Source organism: Pararge aegeria, chromosome 26 (assembly GCF_905163445.1).
Source record: "Pararge aegeria chromosome 26, ilParAegt1.1, whole genome shotgun sequence".
NCBI classification, from domain to species: domain Eukaryota; kingdom Metazoa; phylum Arthropoda; class Insecta; order Lepidoptera; family Nymphalidae; genus Pararge; species Pararge aegeria.
The window spans coordinates 1,776,049-1,791,034 of NC_053205.1; the positions used below are offsets into that span (position 1 = coordinate 1,776,049).

The 14,986-nt window shown below is 37.0% G+C and overlaps 1 protein-coding gene across 6 annotated transcripts in view; it reads left to right on the forward strand.

The window, feature by feature from the left end:
- Positions 1-14,986, forward strand: part of LOC120634989 (spectrin beta chain) — a 143,044-nt gene that overhangs the window by 19,413 nt on the left and 108,645 nt on the right. For 2 of the 6 annotated variants that reach the window (XM_039905892.1, XM_039905897.1), the window contains exon 1: positions 697-854. The exons of 1 other annotated variant lie outside the window; for it this stretch is intronic. The gene's annotated coding sequence lies outside the window, so the exon portion shown is untranslated. Of the gene's footprint in view, positions 1-696; positions 855-14,986 lie in introns of those variants that run through there. 3 more of the 6 variants (XM_039905895.1, XM_039905893.1, XM_039905894.1) reach the window with 2 other exon arrangements.

Sequence of the window (14,986 nt, forward strand, 5' to 3'; positions counted from 1 at the left end):
TTAAACTATCGTCACCACCACCTAGGCTCGATGGTCATGCTATTTGTTCTTGTGGAAATCTCATCATCATACCAACCCATTACCGGCCCTCTACAGAGTACAACTCTCCTCCCACAATGAGAAGGGGTTAAGGCCGTCCACCACGCTGGCCCAGTGCGGATTGGTGGACTTCGCACGCCCTTGAAAACATTATAGAAGACTCTCAGGCATGCACGTTTCCTCACGATGTTTTCCTTCACCGTTAAAGCGAATAATATTTAATTACTACAAACACACATACCTACATAGCTCTGAAAAGTTGTTTTTTTTGTTGCAAAAACAGTCATTACATATACATAACTTAATACATATAATAACAATCTTATAACATAGACTATACACTGCCAAAAGTACAGTTAATTTACAATAATAGAAAATTTTAAATGCATTGAGTAAAGCAATAAGTGATGGAAAAAAAAAGAATAGGTAGGTACCTACATAATTGTTAACATAAGTTAGACGTCCGGGCCTCGAACTCTGTTCCCCCGCAAGGAAAGCCGACGTTGTATCAATCTAAATCGAAGGTTTGCGCACGCTTTCCGCGGACCCCCAAAATCCGCATATATGAAGGAAACGCGCCTTTAACGGCATAACTTCAAGACGCGTCAACTTCACTCAAAATTTCTGACCAAACCGCCAGTCTTCGACCGACCGCCGTGGAGTAAACACCGCGAGACGCGCGCGTTAAACAAAATACAAAATAAATAGTTACAACCATATATTGTGCAATCGTAGGTGAATAATAGTGTTTTTATGTGTTATTTGATATGTTACAAGTGGAAAATTTGTGTTTTTAGTGTTTTTCTGGTTTATCGGTGTTTAGCTGTTTTTGTGAGATTTTGAATACCGACACGCTAGGTGGCTTTGCCGGTTTTTTTTTACGATTAAACCATTTTTTTCTTTTCTTTTCGCAAACAATTAAAGTTTTCAATAGTTCACTGCCTCATTGACAACTAGACCGTGGTTAACATGATAAGGATAAACTATCGGGGTCCGTGGTTCGATTCCAGGTCGAGTCGGACTGTTAGTAGGATTTAAGACGATCCAACATCCAATTTTGAAATCAAATGAACTATTTATTTTGCTAATTATATTGGTGTTGAGGATATAAAGTTCAAAAATTTAAACATTAATTTATATTAAAAATCTTAATTGTTATATAAAACAATGTTCTGAGATTGATAGTGTCACTAGCTGTTGCCCGCGACTTCGTCTGCTTTTTATTTTGTTTTTTGATGTGGCATTAAATTTAACTGTAGATCTAAAAAAAAATAAAGTATTCAGTATCGCTAAGCCCTCATGGGTTTGCTGCTGTCCGCTGAGGGGTTCTGTCCTCTATCTCCATCCACAGTTTGGGCAGAATTAAACACATATTATAACCTCTATAGTACAAAAATAATTACTTAAATCGGTTATCATTTGTCGGAGTTATGGTGTAAAATCGTCAAACACTTTCATCCCCTCTTCCAAAGGAACCGAGCTTAATGTCGGGATAAAAAGTATCCTATATTACTTTTAACACTTCCAAGAATATGTGTACAAAGTTTCATGAGGATCGGCTAAGTAGTTTTTGCGTGAAAGCGTAACAAACAAACTTACATTCTCATTTATAATAATAGTAGGGATAGGGATGTATCTGAAAAACATTTGCCGTCGTGCTGAGCCAGTCTTTTCCCGTATAGTAAGTACGACACAGATTGCTGTAGCTCAGGGCGATTGCATCTTTACCTATATTAAATTTTCGTAATTGAGGTTTTGAATGGTTTTCTCATACTCAACTGAGCAGATTCAATTATTTTGACAGCCGATTGGCACAGCGGCAAGCGACCGTGCTTTCTGAGCCCATGGCCGTGGGTTCGTGTCCTACACTGGAAAATGTTTGTGCGATGAACATTAATGTTATCTATATCCGGGTGTTTATCTGTATGGTATAAGTGTATTATCCTTAAAAATATTCATCAGTCATCTTAGTACCCATAACACAAGCTACGCTTACTTTGGGACTGGATGGCGATGTGTGTATTGTCGTAGTATATTTATTTATTTTTGGCCTCCTACTAAAAGTATGGCATGACATATAATCGGTTTTTACGCGATGCCGTACCGTAACGCTAAATCGCTAAAACAACTAGCCACGGCCATGGCTCTAACTAGATCAGACTAGAGAAAATACAGAAATTATAAATTCCAATTTTTTTTTTTTTTTTTTTTTATTATTAATAAATATACTACGACAAAACACACATCGCCATCTAGCCCCAAAGTAAGCGTAGCTTGTGTTATGGGTACTAAGATAGCTGTTGAATATCTTTATGAATATAATACATATAAATACTTATAATATACAGATAAATACCCAGCCACTGAAAAACAATCATGTTCATCACACAAACATTTTCCAGTTGTGGGAATCGAACCCACGGCCTTGGACTCAGAAAGCAGGGTCGCTGCCCACTGCGCCAATCGGCCGTCAAGATTTTACCTGAACCCGGGACCTCCGCTTATTAGACCACAGCGCTCACTGCGCTTTGTAGGTCGTAAAATACTCTTTACCACAATAGGGTCAAGTACGGGTCAAATCTTAGTCATAAGACGAAGGATGAATTTTACCGCATGTATATTCATTTAATTAAAGGTATATTGTTACTTCGATATTTAATCCCTACTAATATTATAAATGTCAATGTAAGTTTCTTTGTTTCGCTTTCACGCAAAAACTGCTTAACCGATCCTCATGAAACTTTGTACACATATTCTTGGAAGTGTTAGAAGTAATATAGGATACTTTTTATCACGACATTAAGCTCGGTTCCTTTGGGAGAGCGGATGCAATTTTTGACGATTTTACACCATAACTCCGACAAATGATAACCGATTTAAATAATTATTTTTGTACTATAGAGGTTATAATATGTGTTTGATTTTGCCCACACTTTGTGTAGATCTGAAGAATGTGGTTGGAGATAGAGGACAGAACTCCTCAGCGGACAGCAGCAAACCCCTCATTTAAGGCTTAGCGATACTGAATACATAATCGCTGCCACATTTATGAGGACTTCGGTGCTAGGACTAAATATAAAATGTTAGAAATGTTCTTCGTTAACCTTCAGCATATGAATCAACTAACAATGCGATTTCGATTCTTCCTTTAACGATTACTATACTTTGTAAGTGATAGAAGGAGCAAAGACTGATCAGACAGTTTTTAAGATATTGTTACTTTTTTTTTTTTTTTATATTAGGAGGGGAAAATCCTCATGGACATCCCTATGAATAGTGCCGGACTCCTACCGATTAAAAACCCCTCCTGCCTTCTAAACGTTAGTGTACCTGCCATTTGGCCTACCACTAACGTCGTTGTCCTACCTTCCTTCTCTTTCGTCCCTTAGTGAGATAATAAAAGTAAAGGTACTTTTATTATCTCTTCCATGTATTTTTTTATAGATTCCCATTTCTCTGATGACTCTAGCATTATGGAGGTTAGGTTTTCTGTCTTTATTTCACTTCCTATTTCCTTCTTCACATTCTCCCTTTCTTCTTCAAATCGTGGGCAGTGAAACAAGATATTGTTACTGTGTCAATTAAAAAATTACATTTAAAAAACTACACCAGTTTTTTTTATATAAGAATACCAAACTTTAATTTTTTTTAGAAGTACAACTAAATTGAATGCCACATCAAAAAACAAACGCAGACGAAGTCGTGGGCAACAGCTAGTTCCGTAATAAAATAAAGACGGCACTGCTAGTAATATAATTTATAACATATTCTTGTCTGCCGCGTTCTTTGTCGTAGTATACTATCGTGAGAAAATTTGCATACCTACCTAACGTATGTACCTCTGATATGATATTAGATTTGTATGTGCTGATTATCGAATTGCGTCACTGTTATCATCGCGATAAGGGTTATATTGCAGTTTGTTATCACGATTTAAGCGATGGAATTCCACTTCTGGCCATAGGTCTGGTTATAGGATGCCCACAATACGAAATCTTATACCGCTTTTCGTTTTTTTATTCACCGAAAACATTGTTAGTGGAATCACCGTCATTATTAATCCATTATCGGCCTACAGGGCACGGCTCTCCTCTCAGAATGAGAAGTGTGTAATCCACCACGCTGGCCAAATGCGGAATGGTGGACTTCATGCACTTCAGATTGTAACTCTCAGATATGCACTCCTCGCGATGTTTACGTTCACCGTTAACGCGATTTATATTTTGGTCGCTTAAATGATAAACGCCCCCCCCCCCTCCTTAATAGTCCAATGTAAGACCAAACCAATGGCAGGGTTTACCCACATAATCAATACGCTGGCCAGACGGGTTGGTGATTTAAAAACATTTAACAGTGTGTACTTAATGACAACCCTATTGAGAATAAGAGACCGACACGTGCATAGTACCTGCACAATTTTTTTATCTGTAATTTAAAAAGGATAGTCTTTGAAAATAGAACCCAAATAATGTTCCAAATTATACTTAAAATATTTTTTTAAATTATTATGGTCGACCTCGACCTCGTTAGAGAGAGAGTTCTCAGAGTCACTCAGCGAGCAATGGAAAGAGCTATGTTAGGTCTCTCCGTGATCAGATCTAAAATGAGTAGATCCGTAGAAGATAGCTCAGTGAGTCGCGAAGCTGAATTGGCAATGGGTGGGTCACAGCTCGGAGAACCGATGGGCGTTGGGGGTCCTACTTTGTTGGAATGGCAACCCCACCCCTCGCAAACGCAGCGTTGGTCGACCCTCGACCTGGTACTATAACGATATTAAACCAGTCGCTGGTAGCCTCTAGAAACAAGCAACCCAGAATCGTGGAGTTTGGACCGCCCTACAAAAGACCTATGTCAGTACATATTTGTAAATTTAATTTAATATGTTCATAAAAACATTTCTAAATTTAAGAAAAAATGTGACTGCAATAAGTTGTTTACATTAGAAGTAAGAATAAACTTAGAGTGCAATATATACAAGGTTACATAAAATTCATAATTCGTTTAAAGAAAATTACATACAACTAACTGTACAATAAACTACCAAATGACATCTTGGAGATGCTTCTTAAAAAGTACTAAGTTAGTTTTAAACGTATTAGAAAAGTCCTATTATAGTATAAAGGACTACGTTATCGATAAAAAAGCTTGGGTGTGAATTATTGCTCTAACCAGGTTGCTATTCTAATAATTTTGAATGACAATGTGAGATGGTGATAACAAAAAAAAACACCCGGCTAAGTGTGTTGTGGGCTTCTTCTTAGACCAGGACGCGTTGGAAGCCTCGTAGCTTTAGTTTCAAGTTTATGAATATGTTTATCGCCATCACTACCGTGTAATTCTCATGAATTGTACGCATCTAAAGTGCACCTTCGTAAAGTAGTAAAAAGTAGACCCATCTACTTGAATAAAGATATTTTTGACTTTGACTCTGACTTTATGTCCAGCAGTGGACGTCAATCGGTTAAAGTGACGATGATGAATTTCAACCAGTGGGCGACCACTAATTAATGCCCTTTAACTTTAAAAATAGCCCTATAACTTTAAACTCACATAGTTTAAACGGTTTTATAATATTAGTGTAAATATAGACTGAGCAGTTCGACCGTATGATGAGGTCATTCTTCGTTTTTATGCTAATCGAAAACGTGACCGTCTTACCTTTAAACCTGTGTCCGCGAACGTAACTCTCAAGGCTGTTTAACCGATGCACGATTGCTTTTTTTAATCCACTAAAAATTTTTACCGTTGACAAAAAAAATCAAAATTCATTTATTTTTAAGTAGGCCTAAAATAAGCACTTTTGAAACGTCAAGTCTGTCTGTTTGTAGTGACTCTACCACCGGTTCGGAAGGCAGATTCTACAGAGAAGAAGCCGGCAAGAAACTCAGCAGATTTATCTTTTCCAACATCATTTAATAGTTTAACAAACCTTAGAATTTTTATGTTTTGTAAAAGATAACTATGCTTTGTATCAAAATCAGAGTCAAATATATAAATAAATATACCAAAGTAAGCGTAGCTTGTGTTATGAGTACTAAGATAACTGATGAATATTTAATGAATAATATACATAAATACTTAGATTATACATATAAACACTCAGACACAGAAAAACATTAATGCTCATCACTCAAACATTTTCCAGTCAATCTAACCCACGGCCTTGGACTCAGAAAGCAGGGTCGCTACCCACTGCGCCAGTCGGCCGTCAATGTATATATGTATTATGTATATGTGTATATGTTAGTACTTGATATATGTTAGTTAATGGCACAACTTCGTCCGAAGGGTTGTACGTTGAAGGGGTCACGACACGACGTCCAGAGAGAGAGAGAGAGAGATGCTTTGTATATTTGGCCAACCACCAGACGATCAAAGAAAATCCAGAGATTATTAGAGGCTTATAAAGCTACTGACAGCCGTTGAGGTGGTTCCGTTAGCATCCACGTGCGTCACCGTCACGGCACTTTCTCGCACAGGTGAAACCGCGAGAAACTCTTGCATTATTCACCGCAGTCGTCACCTGCGAGCCAATAAAATCTTCTGTGACTATAAAAGGTTTCGTCCTGAGCCATAGGGGCGTTTGGGAAATGTATACTTAATACTACAAAGTCAGAGTTTCCTATCTATTATAGTAAAACTATAACCGGAAGATTTCTGTACATATTTTGAACCGGGGATGCTTTATATAACCGATAATGGGTCCAAAACAGATCTTTATTTAAGTTTACTCTGTCTGTCTGTCTGTCCGGGCATCACGTGAACGGATTTAAATAAAATTTGGCACAGTGGTAGCTGGTATTCCGGGTCAACATATAGGATACTTTTATCCCGATAAACAATAAGCTTCCTCCGGGAAATGGTGACATTTTTTAAGAATTTTACTTCATAGCTCTGTTTAATTTTAACCGATTTTAATATTTTTTTAATTTTTATTGGAAAGTTTATACTATCAAGCATGTATTTATTGTCTTATTTTAATAAAGATCTGATGGATATTGTCGGAGATAAAGGACATAACTCTTCAGAAATAGCAGCAAGTCGCAAGGCATATGGAACAACGATCTAATGCATGCGTATCATCCTACTAAAATTATAAATGCGAAAGTTTTTAAGGATGGACTCATGTACAGTAGCGTGCACAGGGTTTTTGACCAGGGTATGCATGAAGAAGGAAAATGGCATAAAATGATAAAATCCTTCTCCTTCACGAGTAATACAAAAGTTTTAGGGTATGCAGTGCTTTTGTGCATGTATGAAGTGCACGCCACTGCTCATGTATGTATGAATGTATCAACTAAAGTGATTACAACTCACCAACTCAGTATACTACGTTAAATACTAGTAGTTACATAGGTAGCCACAATGATTATGATGTTAGCGCGGACGAAGCCGCGAGGGTCCGCTAGTCTTTATATATATAAGCTAGGCGTCACGTTGTTTGTCCGCGATGAACTCCTAAACTACTTAACCGATTTCAATCTAATTTACACACCGTGTGCAGTTCTATCTAACTTGAAAGATAGGATATCTTACATCTCAATTTATAGCCGCAATATTGTTTTATTGCAAATTATTTGTTAGTAAATAAATAAATAAATATACTACGACATTACACACATCGCCATCTAGCCCCAAAGTAAGCGTAGCTTGTGTTATGGGTACTAAGATAACTAATGAATACTTTTATGAATAATATACATAAATACTTATAATATATAGATAAACATCCAGACACTGAAAAACATTCATGTTCATCACACAAACATTTTCCAGTTGTGGGATTCGAACCCACGGCCTTGGACTCAGAAAGCAGGGTCGCTGCCCACTGCGCCAATCGGCCGTCCTCTATCTATATCTTATGTGTGTTTAATTTATTAGATCGCCGGTAGAAACAAAAGTGGGTTACAATAGGAATTAATATCGCAGTATTAATTCATATTTAAATATATAGGTTTTATTATCATCATCAATCTACAATAAAATACCAATTGACGTCTTGGAGATGTCTCTTAAAAAGTTCAAAGTTTGTATTAAACGTAAGCTTATAGAAAAGTCCTATTATAGTATAAAGGACTACGTAATCGATAAAAAAGCTTGGGTGTAAATTATTGCTCTAACCAGGTTGCTCTTCTAATAATTTAAAATGACATTGTGAGATGGTGATAACAAAAAAAAAACACCCGGCTAAATTTGTTGTTGCCTTCTTCTTAGACCAGGACTATGTGGTCATCGCCATCATCTCCCTACCGTGTAATTCTTATGTACGCATCAAAAGTGCCACCTATGGGCCTACTTGAATAAAGATATTTTTGACTTTTGACTTTGACTTTGATCGGGGTTTATATACCAGTTAAATGCTTTTTAATTCATTCTAATCGCACATTTAATGTACAATTACATTTAAATAACCACTGCACCAGGGGGGTCGTCAGAAGTCACGCATCGCTGCGTGTCAGAGCATAGTCATCATCTGTCAGTGATATAATCGACGAGTCATCGAATCCACTACCCGTGATAGTTTTCGTAAGGATAACGGGTGTCGGAATCTGGTCGGGACCGGTTTTGCTCAGTGCGCGATCGCTGTGTTTCGTTGGTCCACTGAGCGTAAAATGTTTAAGGATGTTTAGGCAAATTATGCAAGTTTGCACTAATCCTAGGAATAGTCTTAAACGGATGCCTAGTGTTTTTGGTGATTCTACTTATGTACACGCGTCAGAAGTTATATTTCACATAAATTATTAATATTTAAAAATGTTTTATTACTTTAAGAATGTAGAACTTGTTACTTTTATTTTAACTACGTCAAGAATATTTATTAGATTATTAGATGGTTAGTTGGCTGATTTTAATGAAACCAGCCAATGACATCGATGCAGAAAAACATCGACCAATCACAACCCGCGGTGGCGGTGGGGTGATTGGACCGACAAAAATAAAGACATCGACGTTGATGACGGGCAGTCGAGTAGTTGATGGGAAGGTGGAAAGACGAATACAAAAAGTGTGTAATATTAAGAAGAAAAAGGAAAAATTATAATTAAAATACTAAAAGAAGAAAGTTGTGTTTATTTTCACTGACCCTTCAGCATTATCTGGTTATCTCATTATCTGACAACCAAGTTTCACTCAACATTAAAATCCGAAAGGTAACGGCCGACTGGCGCGAGTGTCCGAATCCTAGGCCGTGAGTTCGATTCCCACAACTGGAAAATTTTTGTGTGATAAACATGATTGTTTTTCAGTGACTGGGTGTTTATCTGTACATTATAAGTATTTAGATAGATAGATAGAAAGTCTTTATTGCACATACAGAAAAAAAAATGAACAAAACAAAAGGTAAATCAATATATACGCGTAAAGGCGGCCTTATCGCTTGAAGCGATCTCCTCCAGACAACCTTTATGTATTTATGTGTATTATATTCATAAAAATATTCATCAGTTATCTTAGTATCCATAACACAAGCTACGCTTACTTTTCGGCTAGATAGCGATATATGTGTATTGTAGTAGTATATTTGTTTGTTTTATTAATTTCATTAAATCACCGGAATTATTTCGCAGACTTTGACAATTGAAAGTGTACACTTTCAAACTTTTTTTGGAAACCATAATGTTGCGTATAGCTAACTTCAGGGTGTCGGTTTTTGTTAAGGTGCGCGTGCGCATTGTTAAATTTTGTCGATCATTAAAGTGTAAAGGAAAGGTCCATACATACCTACATACTCGTACATGCAACCGGAAGAATCCCGCCATCGCCCGTCGTAGGTAAAAATTGAAACTGACATATGAAAGTATACGCGCTTGCGCCAGAGAAAGCTGTGGGATTCGAACTACCTACGGATTATTGTTTGCGAGCTACGCGCTCAGACAATGTGGGACAGACGTACATACAAATGAATCAACCAGAAACAATGGTGTAAAAATACATATAATATATTTTAATCGAAACTTTTAGAAAATATACAACGTGCAACAGAATTACGACAGAATGTTGAAGAATGCATAAGTATATTTCCTAAGGAATCACCCCGTAAAAATATTAAATCAAAAGAAGCATTTTTATTTATACATAGAAACGAATTCAAAACTTTCTAAGTGTTTACTTATTGACAACCCTTTTGAAGACAAAAGACCGGCACGCGCATAGTACCTAATAAAGTGACAGGATTGATTTTATATTGCATGGGATGTTAGTATCTGATTGACTTAAAGTAAAAACTGTGGCACTATGGCGACTGGCGCAGTGGGCAGCGACCCTGCTTTCTGAGTCCAAGGCCTAGAAATATAATCTAATAGAAATATTCATCAGTCATCTTAGTACCCATAACACAAGCTACGCTTACTTTGGGGCTAGATGGCGATGTGTGTATTGTCGTAGTATATTTATTTATTATTTATTTAATGATACTCTCATGAAGTAGGTTAAGAGTTAAGTGCAGATACATAACTATACGAGTAGAATTTCGAGTACATCGGGAGTGCGGTCAAGGCGTGTCCCAGATCGCTGATAACGAATGATAACCAATGCTAACACCTACAGCTCTGTTATGTAGACGCGGATGTAGGTACACACATTTTTTTTTTCTGCAATCTCACCTGGTGGTATGTGCTGATAGAGTCTAAGATAGCGGGCTTACCTGTTAGGGAATATGGCAGATATATTTAACCAATACCTTTAATCAGTTTCTAAGCGACATTCTACCGGAACTAAATCGCGTAGCGAGACGACGTACTAAACTTGCATAAAAGACACTTGCAACCTGTATACTAGACGTATCAAACTTGCATAAGCGACACTTGCTTTCTATATACAAGACGTACTAAACTTGCTTAAACGACTCTGGCATCCTGTATACGAGACGTACTAAACTTGCATAAAAGACACTTGCTTTCTGTATACGAGGCCTACTAAACTTGCATAAACGACACTTGCAACCTGTATACGAGACGTACTAAACTTACTTAAACGACACTATCTTCCAGTGTCCGAGACGTACTAAACTTGCATAAACGACACTATCTTCCAGTATCCAAGACGTACTAAACTTGCATAAAGGACACTTGTAACCCGTATACGAGACGTATCATACTTGCATAAGCGACGCTTGCTTTCTGTATACAAGACGTACTAAACTTGCATAAAGGACACTTGCAACCCGTATACGAGACGTATCATACTTGCATAAGCGACGCTTGCTTTCTGTATACAAGACGTACTAAACTTACATAAACGACACTTGTAACCTGTATACGAGACGTACTAAACTTGTATAAAACACACTTGCAACCTGTATACGAGACGTACCAAACATGCATAAACGACACTTGCTTTCTGTCTACGAGACATACTAAACTTGCATAAACGACACTAGTAACCTGTATACGAGACGTACTAAACTTGTCTAAAACACACTTGCAACCTGTATACGAGACGTACCAAACATGCATAAACGACATTTGCCTTCTGTATACGAGACATACTTAACTTGCATAAACGACACTTGCTTTCTGTATACGAGACATACTTAACTTGCATAAACGACATTTGCTTATAAGCAAATAAATATTAGTCTTTAACCGCGATTTAAGGTGACGACCTCTCTGGCTCAGTGGTAATCGCTGCAGTATGATAAGAGGTAGGAACCGGGTTCGAATCGGCAGAGAGAGTATGGGAATTTAAGATTTTTTAGCATAAACCCACCACCTCGTTCCGACGCGGGTTGTCTGGCTATTATAGTTAGTTACCGCCATAACGGCGCGAGGGGTCAACACACGGTCAGCCGCGTGCGGATGGCGGATGGTAATCGAAGCGTGACGCTGCTTACCGACCGAATTAATTGATAGCACGCGCCTACCGCCGTCCGTTACGAACCCCTCGCCGAAACGCGTGCGAAATACCGACCGGGAATTCCGCGGGCAAGTAACAGAACTTGGTTTGGGTTACGCGGAGGGCAGAAATTCATGCTAACAGCTCAACATGCTAGCATTTGTATAGAATATAAGTACAGTTTACTATACACCAGAACATAAGAAAAAAAACATGTGTGTACTTATGTACACGCGTCAGAAGTTATACTTCTTTCGCGTGAAAAGATAAAAATCTTTTCAAAAATTTCATCTTGCTTTGTTCTACGTTTGTAGAGAAAACCAAAATAGAAAAAAGGGATTAAATACATTGAAAGATTTAGTATAACGCATTATCTAGTGTGTGTGTATATGATTATCGAACCAAAAAAATATCTGAAAATCGAACCGAAAATTTAAATTATCATTAAAATTTGAGACTTTCGTACAATTGAATCAATTAAAACACCGGAATGAGCCCGCGGACAATTGAAAGTGTAAACGAGGATGAAGGTAGTTGCTAAACCGAGTGAGAGGGGAATACATCGTCCGCCAGCTCACTTTTTACGATGCGCACGCGCGTATACCGGTACAAAAAACCGACACTTTTAAGTTAGCTATAGTCTTTCTAAAAAAGGTTTGACAGTTGACTTTCAATAATTCAAATAATAACTTTTTTCTATTGTTAGTGTAGTTTTTTTTGCAAACGTAGAATAAGGCGGAAGATAAAAGTTTTTTATCTTGCTACGCCTTTAACACACACTTTTTTTATTGTATTTTTTTACAATCAGTGGCGTTTCTGAAACACCACTGAATGCATATATAAAGTATAGGTAAATACTAATAATAAAAAGATTAAAAAAAAATAAGGTGTCATAGACGTTTTCTAACGAGTCGCTTGAATATAGGTAAGTGCACGCCTTATTTGATGACGGAGATGAAATGCAGTTTATTTACATTACGGGCGCCGGTATGAATCCTGAGTGTAGTGAAGGGGCGCCCGAGACGAAAGCAGCATTAACCCTTCGTTTAAGACTTTTTACGCGTGGCTAGCATAGGCAGGTGGAATATTCCACGGGAAATCGACAAAATGTTTATCTTCTCCCACAGTTTTATTCAATCACGAGTATTGGCCAATTAATATACGTGTAATGTAACAGGATAAACGTGTAATTTTCCCTGTTAGACAAGTAAATTCATAGTCGTGGCCAACCGTTTATTTTTATAAATTAAAAATAAAACCGACTTCAGCATACGCCCAGGAACTAAAAAGCAAACTTCTACCGGCGATCTTATTAAATTTTAGAACACAAACGCTACTAAATATTGTGACCTAAATATCATAGCTCGCGGAATTTTTTGTAGCTAATAACGAGTACTTTAATCATGTATTACATATTTTTTTATGTATCATCACTGCTTTTCTCAGCGCACGCAAAATAAAGAACTTTAGAGGCAAAAATTTGCTACTTTGGGTTACATTGTTGAGTTTTTAATAACAGCTCGACCGATTTCACCTGGAAAGTATGTCCGTCTTTGAGTAATCGGGTAACATAAAAAAAAATATATATATAAAAGTCGGTTGATAAAACGATTAAAGATTTTAAACTAAGACTTTCGTTGTCAATCAAAATTTCTTAAATATATATGCAACTGGGTCGAAATATCGCCTAATCCAGAAACACTATCGTGATATGTACCCGTTGAACTATATTTAAGAAATAAAACGGTTGCCATCGCCATACCTACTGTAGGCAGTTAATTTACTTATCACTTAGAAAAATATTAATAAACATTCGCAGACGCAACTCCTAACTGTGTAGATATCAGAGGCATCCGGTCACTGAACCCGGGCGACTCCCACACGCTGACCATGTAAACAAACAATCACAATTACTCTGAAAACGTTTATGAGCCATAATATATGGTGTACAGAAGAAATTCATCTAATAGTTTTTTTTTTTAATTCAAAATTTCTTTATTCATGTAGGCCTATCACCAGTGGCGTGCATCTCATAGATGCAAATAAGCAGTGCATACCCTGACCTCAGGGCCTCTCAGACCATAAGGACGACCTAAAATTTAAAAATTGAAAAACATTAAACAATTTATAGAAAACTATAAAAGCGCCATCTAGTTAAAACCGGCCGCACTTCTATGTAAATCAATGGACAAGTCCCGTGTCATGGTTTAGAACTAAAATAGACAAACTGCATAATATTTCGACTATATTTTAATTTTGAGTTGTAAACAGTATCCCTAAATAAAAAGTAACGCTTTAAATATAATTTAAATCTCATAAAATTAGCTGGGGTTTTCACGATTAAGTATCCATTGCCGGGCAAATCGTTTATTCGTCGCTCGAATTAATGCGCCGCGCCGCCGCGGTCTCCATAGAAGCACGGCGATTGAATGCATCTGTCGTTACTTGTGTGCACCAGCACACAAGGAAGTTCTGGTGTGTAGTGATATAATCGCGTGCGTGCTTACACAATATTTGGCTCTTTCTATGTGTGCGAGTTTTCCAGGATTCCAGTATAGGGGTTTCGCTTGTGTGCAACTCTTAAAAGCACTGCTTACGGAAATTTGAAATCCAAATGTATGCTTTGTTTTTTTATAAGCACAAGTAATTTGCTTTGTTTGTTATTGTTTTAAACGGCAATAATTATTTTTTGTAGTTAAAAAATTTATCAATGAATTTTATTACATTCAAGATCTTTAGAAATTTATAAGTACCTAATTTGTTCAAAAAGTATATTAAAATAACCAAATTAAAAGTTGCCGAATTATGTTAAATAAATTATTAACGTATACCAGGTGCCATTGGTAACTGATGAAGTAATATTCTTCAAATGACAACTTTTAATAGCATTTGTGTACTAAGAAAATATTACGGACATATTTTGACTATGATATTCTCATTATCGCTGGCGATCGCTCAGCGCCATTATTGTTTACCTTTTACCTTCTGTCATAACAACTTATATTCACCGAATTAGAATTAGGTAATTACTGTTTTTGTCGTTTGCTGTACGGTTGTTTGTAAATAGTTACAATTATTATTGTTAACATTATCCTTTGTGACAGTGTACTGTTTG